Source organism: Schistocerca gregaria, unplaced genomic scaffold, assembly GCF_023897955.1.
Source record: "Schistocerca gregaria isolate iqSchGreg1 unplaced genomic scaffold, iqSchGreg1.2 ptg000131l, whole genome shotgun sequence".
NCBI lineage: Eukaryota > Metazoa > Arthropoda > Insecta > Orthoptera > Acrididae > Schistocerca > Schistocerca gregaria.
In genome coordinates, this window is record NW_026061717.1 from 8,682,275 (window position 1) to 8,691,270 (window position 8,996).

The 8,996-nt window shown below is 48.5% G+C and overlaps 1 non-coding gene across 1 annotated transcript; it reads right to left on the reverse strand.

Moving 5' to 3' along the window:
- Nucleotides 1-350: 350 nt before the first annotated feature.
- Trnak-cuu (transfer RNA lysine (anticodon CUU)) lies at nucleotides 351-423 on the reverse strand. Its single transcript has one exon. It is a non-coding gene; the product is annotated as a tRNA-Lys (tRNA).
- Between the last annotated feature and the right edge of the window lie 8,573 nt (nucleotides 424-8,996).

An 8,996-nucleotide genomic window follows, 5' to 3' on the forward strand; every position in this document is an offset into this window, starting at 1 on the left:
AATACACACAGAAAGTAACACAAGGAACGAAACAACGACGGAGAAAAACTTACAGAAGGTACAACACTACACGTAAACAAACGATATCCCACTATACGTAACGCTACGGCGGAGCGGAAGACTAGGCACGTCCACACTGCACGGCGTCTGAAGCGGAACTACGTCCAAACAACAACACTTGCATTTCAGAACATGTCTTTCACACATGTCTACAAAATCACCTTCACCTTCAAATACAGTTTCCTTGCGACTGACAGAGACGTAGGCAGAGTTTAAAGTTGCTATTTCCATTACATCTCGTTAATCAAAAAAACGGTAATTTACATCTGCAGCGGAACAAAATTGAATTCCGCCCAGCGTGTGGCTCGAACCCACGACCCTAAGAATAAGAGTCTGACGCTCTACCGACTGAGCTAGCCGGCTACGTCGGTGAATACCTGCCGGGTAGCACGTCACACAGTACTCGTTTGGTTTGGGTGGTCCCATACAGAATGTCTCCATGCTGCCTAATGTTTTCCTAACGTCACACTCGTCACCTACTTCACTTTTATGTCACAATCATTCCTGAGAGGTAAAGAAATTGCATGCCAACATGCAGAGCTAGTGGCGTCAAAATTAACACACATACTTTATGTGACGCAAAAGCCGAACGAGTTACTTTCCGACGTTGTTTTAGATGTGCAAGTGCCAGTCAAAACTCGCGGTGTCGGCACTCTGCCGACCATTTCGCTAGTTAACACCGGTCTTGTTGTGTGTGTTTCAAGCTCAAGAGCATCTCCAAGCAAAAAATGGTCAACAGCAACATTCACACGGTTTCGTACTGCTCAATTGCTACATTATAACGGTATGTTTCTTTTTCATAACTGGAAAAACACGGGCGTGACAGCATTCGAACCTGTGATCTTCAGATCCGAAGTTCGACGCCTTATCATTAGGCAACAAGGCCACTGACGACCAACTATAACATGTATACGACTCATCTCGAAACGCTCAAACCCCTGAGGATTTGTGTTTTCGTTCTACACAGCCGCTTCCCGTTGCTCTTTCCCACCCATTCGTTACATACAACCTCTTACGAGACCGACCAAATATAGACTGAGAAACAAGACCACACACATTGTGCATTCGGAATCGAAGGCAGGGCGTCCCTGCCGCATTTGCTACGATGGCCATTTGCTACTTCTGCAGAAGCGGTGGCGGCGGCGACGACGACGACGACGACGACGACGACGACGACGACGACGACGACGATCGCGAGAGGCTCTGAGATATGTGAGAAATACATCTATAAAATGTACTTCAGACTGACTCGTCCCACCTTATGCTGTACCGCTTTGGCAAATGCTTTATCTGCGCCATTCGCCTTAATCACATCTGAGAGTAATTCTTAATAAGATGCCTGTCACTAACTGTTCGTCATCACAGACACTGTTTGCTATACGGCCACGACGCGCAATTGATTTCCAAAATTCATCTTTCTCCTGTGAGAATGGATCTTACGACCCCTGGTTTATTAGAGCAGTGCTCTACCACTGAGCTAAAGAGGCGCGGAGCAGCGGTATTCTTGCGTACTTCGTCCTTACGGTCGTCTGCATCATCAGGCTTCAGCTGACAACACTTCATATTACCGGCTAATATTTGCAGCTATGGCGACCCATTACTGCTTGGCTACACATCTGACACGTAACCGATGTGCTCTCCAAACAACAACACTTGCATTTCAGAACATGTCTTTCACACATGTCTACAAAATCACCTTCACCTTCAAATACAGTTTCCTTGCGACGGACAAAGACGTAGGCAGAGTTTAAAGTTGCTATTTCCATTACATCTCGTTAATCAGAAAAACGGTAAATTAGATCTGCAGCGGAACAAAATTCCGTTCCGCCCAGCGTGTGGCTCGAACCGACGACCGTGGGAACAAGAGTCTGACACTCTACCGACTGAGCTAGCCGGCTACCTCGGTGAATACATGCCGGGTAGCACGTCACACAGTAATCGTTTGGGTTGGGTGGTCCCATACAGAATCTCTCCATGCTGCCTAATGTTTTCCTAACGTCACACTCGTCACGTACTTCACTTTTATGTCATAATCATTTCTGAGAGGTAAAGAAATTGCATGACAACATTCAGAGCTAGTGTCGTCAAAATTAACACACATACTTTATGTGACTCAAAAGCCGAACGAGTTACTTTCCGACGTTGTTTTAGATGTGCTAGTGCCAGTCAAAACTCGCGGTGTCGGCACTCTGCCGACCATTTCGCTAGTTAACACCGGTCTTGTAGTGTGTGTTTCAAGCTCAAGAGCATCTCCAAGCTAAAAATGGTCAACAGCAACATGCAGACGGTTTCGTACTGCTCAATTGCTACATTAAAACGGTATGTTTCTTTTTCAGAACTGGAAAAACACGAGCGTGACAGCATTCGAACCTGTAATCTTCAGATCCGAAGTGCGACGTCTTATCCATTAGGCCACACGGTCACTGACGACCAACTATAACATGTATACGACTCATCTCGAAACGCTCACACCCCTGAGGATTTGTGTTTTCGTTCTACACAGCCGCTGCCCCTTGCTCTTTCCCACCCATTCGTTACATTCAACCTCTTACGAGACCGACCAAATATAGACTGAGAAACAAGACCACACACTTTGTGCATTCGGAATCGAAGGCAGGGCGTTCCTCGCCGCATTTGCTACTTCTGCAGAAGCGGCGGCGACGACGACGACGACGACGAGAGGCTCTGAGATATGTGAGAAATACATCTATAAAATGTAATTCAAACTGCCTCGTCCCACCTTATGCTGAACCGCTTTGGCAAATGCTTTATCTGCGCCATTCACCTTAATCACATCTGAGAGTAATTCTTAAAAAAACGCCTGCCGCTAATTGTTCGTCATCACAGATGCTGTCTGCTATACGGCCACGACGCGCAACTGATTTTCAAATTTCGTCTTTCTCCTTTGAGGATGGAAGTTACGACAGCTGGTTTAATAGAGCAGTGCTCTACCACTGAGCTAAAGAGGCGCGGCCCAGCGGTACTCTTGGGTACTTCGTCCTTACCGTCGTCTGCATCATCAGACTTCAGCTGACAACACTTCATATTACCGGCTAATATTTGCAGCTATGGCGACCCATTACTGCTTGGCTACACATCTGAAACGTAACCGATGTGCTCTCCAAACAACAACACTTGCATTTCAGAACATGTCTTTCACACATGTCTACAAAATCACCTTCACCTTCAGATACAGTTTCCTTGCGACTGACAGAGACGTAGGCAAAGTTTAAAGTTGCTATTTCCATTACATCTCGTTAATCTGAAAAGGGGTAATTTACATCTGCAGCGGAACAAAATTCCGTTCCTCCCAGCGTGTGGCTCGAACCCACGATCCTGGGTTGAGAGTCTGACGCTCTACCGAATTTTTTTTTTTTTTATCTCCTGTGAGGATGGAACTTACAACCCCTGGTTTATCAGACCAGCGCTCTACCACTTTTTTTCTTTTTTTTGCTTTTTTTTAAATTTGCATTTTTTTTGTTCATTGTAATTTGTATATTCGTTTGTTTTCTATCCATCTTCTTTGCTCGTTTCTGCTGTCTGTTTTGCGCTTTTGTTTCATTCAAAATACACCAAATTTAATATGTCGTAGAAATAACTGCTCCTGGGAAGGACATATTCTTGATCTCATAAGTTGCTTTATTCAGAATCACAATGAGACAAATGGAAGTCTTTGCAGTGAGTATAACCTTGACTATAGTACAGGAAAAACGAATTGTTATAACAGATATTCATGTTATCCACGTCCTACTTCATCTCAAGGACGATGTGAAGAAAATTTTGAAATGTTGACTGATACCGGTGCCATTATTTGTTGGTTGTGCGCCAGTGTCGGTGTGAGAGATATACTTGAAAATCTAAGACATTATTAGGCGCACTGCCGGACAGAATAAAGTGGATAAAATGTCCCATGAGCCATAGGTAGCTGTTATGTTTGGCTGCAGGGAAGAGTCGGTAGTCCGGGCGCAGAATGTCGTGGATCTGAATCGCATGAGGCGCAGTCCGGTTGAGCACAGCGAGTTTTTTGCGCGTCCAATTCCAGATGTGCACTTGATCCTTGCAGACAAACAGATGTGTAATAGTCTCAACCATGTGGCACAAGTCGCAGTAGGGACTGGGTGCAAGATTAATCCTGTGCCGCTTTTCTTTCGTCGGAATAGTTTCAGCGACCACGTCATACCATTTGGAGCGGACATCTGTCGTAAGCGTTGGATTATGGATGTTAGCCCAAACGAGGGACCAATTGCAAGCCGGATACTTCTTTTCCAAGGGGCCAGGCAGTGACGGCCGAATTAAGTGGCGGTACAGTTTTACCGTCGGCTTCTTGAAAAGCTCGTCGTCGAGATAGCTACTTTCAAGGTAATACAGTGCTATATGCTGAAAGTGCGGGCCGACGTGGCCAATGTCCACAGGCGGAGATAAGTTGCGGGGGCGGGACAGTTGATAGAGCCGCTTCGTGAAGGTGTCCTCGCTGGCGGTGAGTATCTGCCATGAGCGTTTCAGATACAGGGCTAGGGCATGAATGCCGGGGTTTTTCAAGCCAAGGCCTCCCATATCGCATGGCAGTGCTGTCGTGGTGAAGGAAACCTTAAAAATATTGAGCTTCCAGACGTACCAGGCGGCCGCCGCTAGGAGTGATCTTGCTACTGTGGGCGGCATAGGTAGGACGGCGGCAACAAATTGTAATTTGGAGAGGGCATAAGAGTTGACGAAAAAGGCTCGCTGCAGACGATCGAGGTGTCGCATGTTCTGGTCGCGCAGGAGTGCTTTTATCGCCTGAATTTTGGGTATCCAATTTTTGTGAGACATGTCCAGAGGCCGGGCCGTAACGTAGAGACCAAGGTGTTTTCTAGTCTGTACACAGGGCAGCCAAGCGTCGCCTGTGATAGATCGTTCTTGACCAAGCGTTAAGGCGGCGGATTTATTGACGTTTAACATGGCACCACTATCTCTTTGGAATTCCTCAAGAATGCGTTTCGCTGCGGTGACATCGCGAACGTCGTTAAGAAGCACGCTGACATCGTCTGCGTAAGCTTGGACCACAGACTTGATACTATAAAACTGGAATCCAGGGAGGCTATGATGTAGATGGCGCAACAAGGGTTCCATGAGGATCGCATAGAGCGTCGTTGAAAGAGGACAGCCTTTCTTGATACCCCGTGAGAGCTGGACGTACTCCGTCAATGTATTATTGATCAGGAAGCGTGTACGGGTACCACTGATACAGTTGTTGATGTGGATAAAATTAAGACTGAAGCCCATTGATCCCATCACGCCGCTGAGATAGTGATAGTCAGCTCGATCGTAAGCCTTATCGAAGTCAAGAAATGCTATGGCCATAGGAGTGCGGGTGGCCCAGGTGAGGGAGACGAGATCCCGATATAGCGCCAAAATGGTGGACAGCGACCGACCACGGATCGCACTCATTTGGTATGGTCCCAGAAGATAGGGTAACAGCTGCCGTAATCGGGCATTGAGGGCGCGCGTCAGAAGCTTAAAGTCGGCATTGAGCAGAGTAATGGGCCGCAGATCTTTGGTGGTGGTCGGCGTCGGCGTCTTAGGTATTAAAACAGTTAACCCCTCTGTGAAGGCTGGGGGTACAGCAATCCCACGTAGTACTTCATTGTACATCTCTGTGAGTTCGTCCCCTAATATAGGCCAATATTTGACGTAAAACTCGACAGAGAGCCCGTCCGTGCCCGGAGATTTATTTCGTGGCGCAGCAAGCAGGGCATCCTTCAGTTCTTCTTTGGTAAAGGGAGCAAGCAGGTCCCGATTGAGGTCGTCGGTAAAGCGGTACGGCGGGGGTCCATAATGATACCATTCCCGCACTCTCTCATGTGGTACACCAGCACAGGTGTAAAGTGCAGCAAAGTGGTTGGTAACATGGTTTTTGATGTCTCGCTGTAGGGTATAACAAGCACCGTCTGCATCCTGCAACTTATGAATAAGTTTCCTACGCGCTGCACGTAACTGTTGGACGATATGATGGACTGACGTCTGCTGTTGCGTCAAGTTTGTGGAGTCACGTGCTCGAATCTGGTGGCCGACGGCGGTGCAGCCCGTCAAGGATGTAATCTTGGCTTGGAGTCTGCGTACGTGCGTGATGTTATTAGGCACCTGATGATAATCCCGGTACAATTCTCGCAGGGCACAGAAATAGAATTCAGTGATTTCCTTCTCACCGCGAGCACGAATCCGGGCGTGGTGCTTGATGCAAGTAATGAGTTTCCCCTTTGCATGAAGCGTCCACCAATCAATCCACGTGGAATACGTGGGCCTGCTTGATGTTACGGAGTGCCAAACTGACCGGATCTCACGCTCTAAAGTGGCGTCTTGTAAGAGGCGACAGTTGAGTTGCCATCGTCCGAAGCCTCTATAAACTTTCTGCGGTGTGTGATTAAAGACGATGTGGTAAGCGATATGGTCACTGAAATTAACGGGCCAATATTCGCAAGTTCCCACGTCGGCTAAAAGACCGCGTTGCACATATATGCGATCTAACCTGCTGGAAGATGTCTGCGTAAAGTGAGTAAAGGCAACTTCATCTGGGTGTAAGGTCGCCCACGTGTCGACTGACTGCAATTCTGTAACCAGTGTTAGCAGTTCCTGGCTGAAGTTAAAGTTCGGCGTTTGATCGGTGCGGCGCAATACGCAGTTAACGTCACCACCCATAATAATACGCAGACGCAAGTCGGTGATTAGATTCGCTATCTCACCCGTGTAAAACTCCCTCCTCGCCGCTCGCGCGTTGGAACCGGAAGGAGCGTACACATTAAGAAGGAGTACATCAAGGAACTGTGCGGCAATGCCTCGTCCGGTAGGTAACATGGACAAACAAGAACATTCAATGCCTTCCCGATACAGAATGATCGTACCTGCCTCCGTCCCTATATTGACAATGGCGTCATAACCGGGGACGTCGGCTAGGAGTGGAGTCAGTGCTTCCTGTACGAACAGAATATCTATATCAGCGGCCCGTAAATAATGTCGAAGGCTGTGGATTTTTGCTTGAGAGATAATGCGGTTAACATTTATGGTAGAAATCTTATAGGATTGTCGTGAACGGAGCGATGTGGGATGAGTGGTCATCTGCAGATGAAAACAGGTACGATTTTTATCCCTTCAACAGTCGTCCGCTTCGGAGGTCGTATAAGTCTAGACGTCGCCGTCCGTGGACGCTGCATTGCGCCGAGACGTAAGCAGCGTATCACCAGTTGCCATCGGTTCTTCACGCTTGGGATTGCCAGTCATATCTTCAATATCATCCGCCCAATTATCGACAGACACAGCCGTCGTCGCGCCTGCTGCAGCAGTTCCGGAACCGCATTGCGGGCCGTCACCCTGCAAATCTGCAACTTGGGCCGTCCGCGGTGGTGCACTAATATGTGCCCTCCCCGTGTCAAGGTTGGATACATCATCGTCAATATTCATGGGTGAGGCCAACGACGGAAGACAATCTTCGGTCCCCGAAGTGTCATCGCAGATCATGCGGCCCGCGTGTTTGGCCTTTTCACGCAAGGGAGGTGCCGATTGAGCTGCCGCCGGACGAGCGATCCGACGTTTCTTGTGCTTTTTCGGGGAGGACCCACTGACAGAGGCTTCCGCATTCTTTAAAGGAAGAGGAAGAGTCTCTGTCTCTTGCTGGCTGTCAGTGGCGGTAGTGGCCGCCTCCACAACGTCAACCCTGGCTTCCTCACGTGAGGCGTCACGGGGCACCGCGGCTAGCAAGCCAGCGACCGGCAAGGCTTCCTGAGCGGTAGAGATTTCCATAGGTACATCTCCGTCATTCGTAACATCGGCCACACTAAGTCCGAATTCCGCAGCCGACGCAGTGGGTGTATTTGCACGGACCGCCGCTACATAAGTAGTCGGTAATATTGTCGGTTGCGGGGGAGGGCCCAGTTCACCCGCAGGCAGCTGCGTTACACGTCGTTGGATGCACTGTGCCCGGGCGTGTCCCGTGGAATTACAGCCTGAACATGTACGAGGCTGTCCCTCATATATGATTATCGCCCTATATCCACAAATCGTTAGGTAGGACGGAATATGCCGTTGCAATTCGATCTTAATTTGCCGCACACCGTTCAAAACAGGGTACTTATGGAACGGGGCCAACTTTTCGGCAATGTTACTGATAATTTTGCCGTAGGACTTAATAGAAGCATTTATTTGTTCAGCCAAGATTTCAAAAGGCAACTCGAAAATCCTGACGGTACGAATACCAAGACCAGCGTGGACAACAGTCACCTCACCAACATTCCCGTCACTGTGTCGAAATTTATAGGTACCGCCACATGAATCGATGATTTTGTCGCACAATTCTGGGTCACGAAATTTGATATAAACTGTGCTACTGACAATAGACAAATGGATACCAATGATATCGGTGGGACGCAATTTTACGTCTTCATCGAGAAATCGTTCGACTTCGTAATATTTCGGTCGAGAAAAACTTCCATCAAACATAAACTTCAAAGTATCTTTCCGCTCTGGGTGATCCATGTTAGGTTCTATTCGTTACAAACAAGATGTTTGCGCGCCGCAACGGCCCTCGACTCACCACGTGCCGCACCGCAAGCCGCAGCTGAGCACGTAAACAACGCTCCAGGCACGTCCGACCTGCACGACGGCCGCGCCTCGACTGACGGTTTTCTAAAGACATCACACACATCCATGCCCGAGGCAGGATTCGAACCTGCGACCGTAGCAGTCGCACGGTTCCGCACTGCGCGCCTAGAACCGCGAGACCACCACGGCCGGCACCGACTGAGCTAGCCGGCTACCTCGGTCAATACCTGCCGGGTAGCACGTCACACAGTACTCGTTTGGGTTGGGTGGTCCCATACAGAATCTCTCCATGCTGCCTAATGTTTTCCTGACGTTACACTCGTCACGTACTTCACTTTTATGTCATAATGATTTCTGAGAGGTAA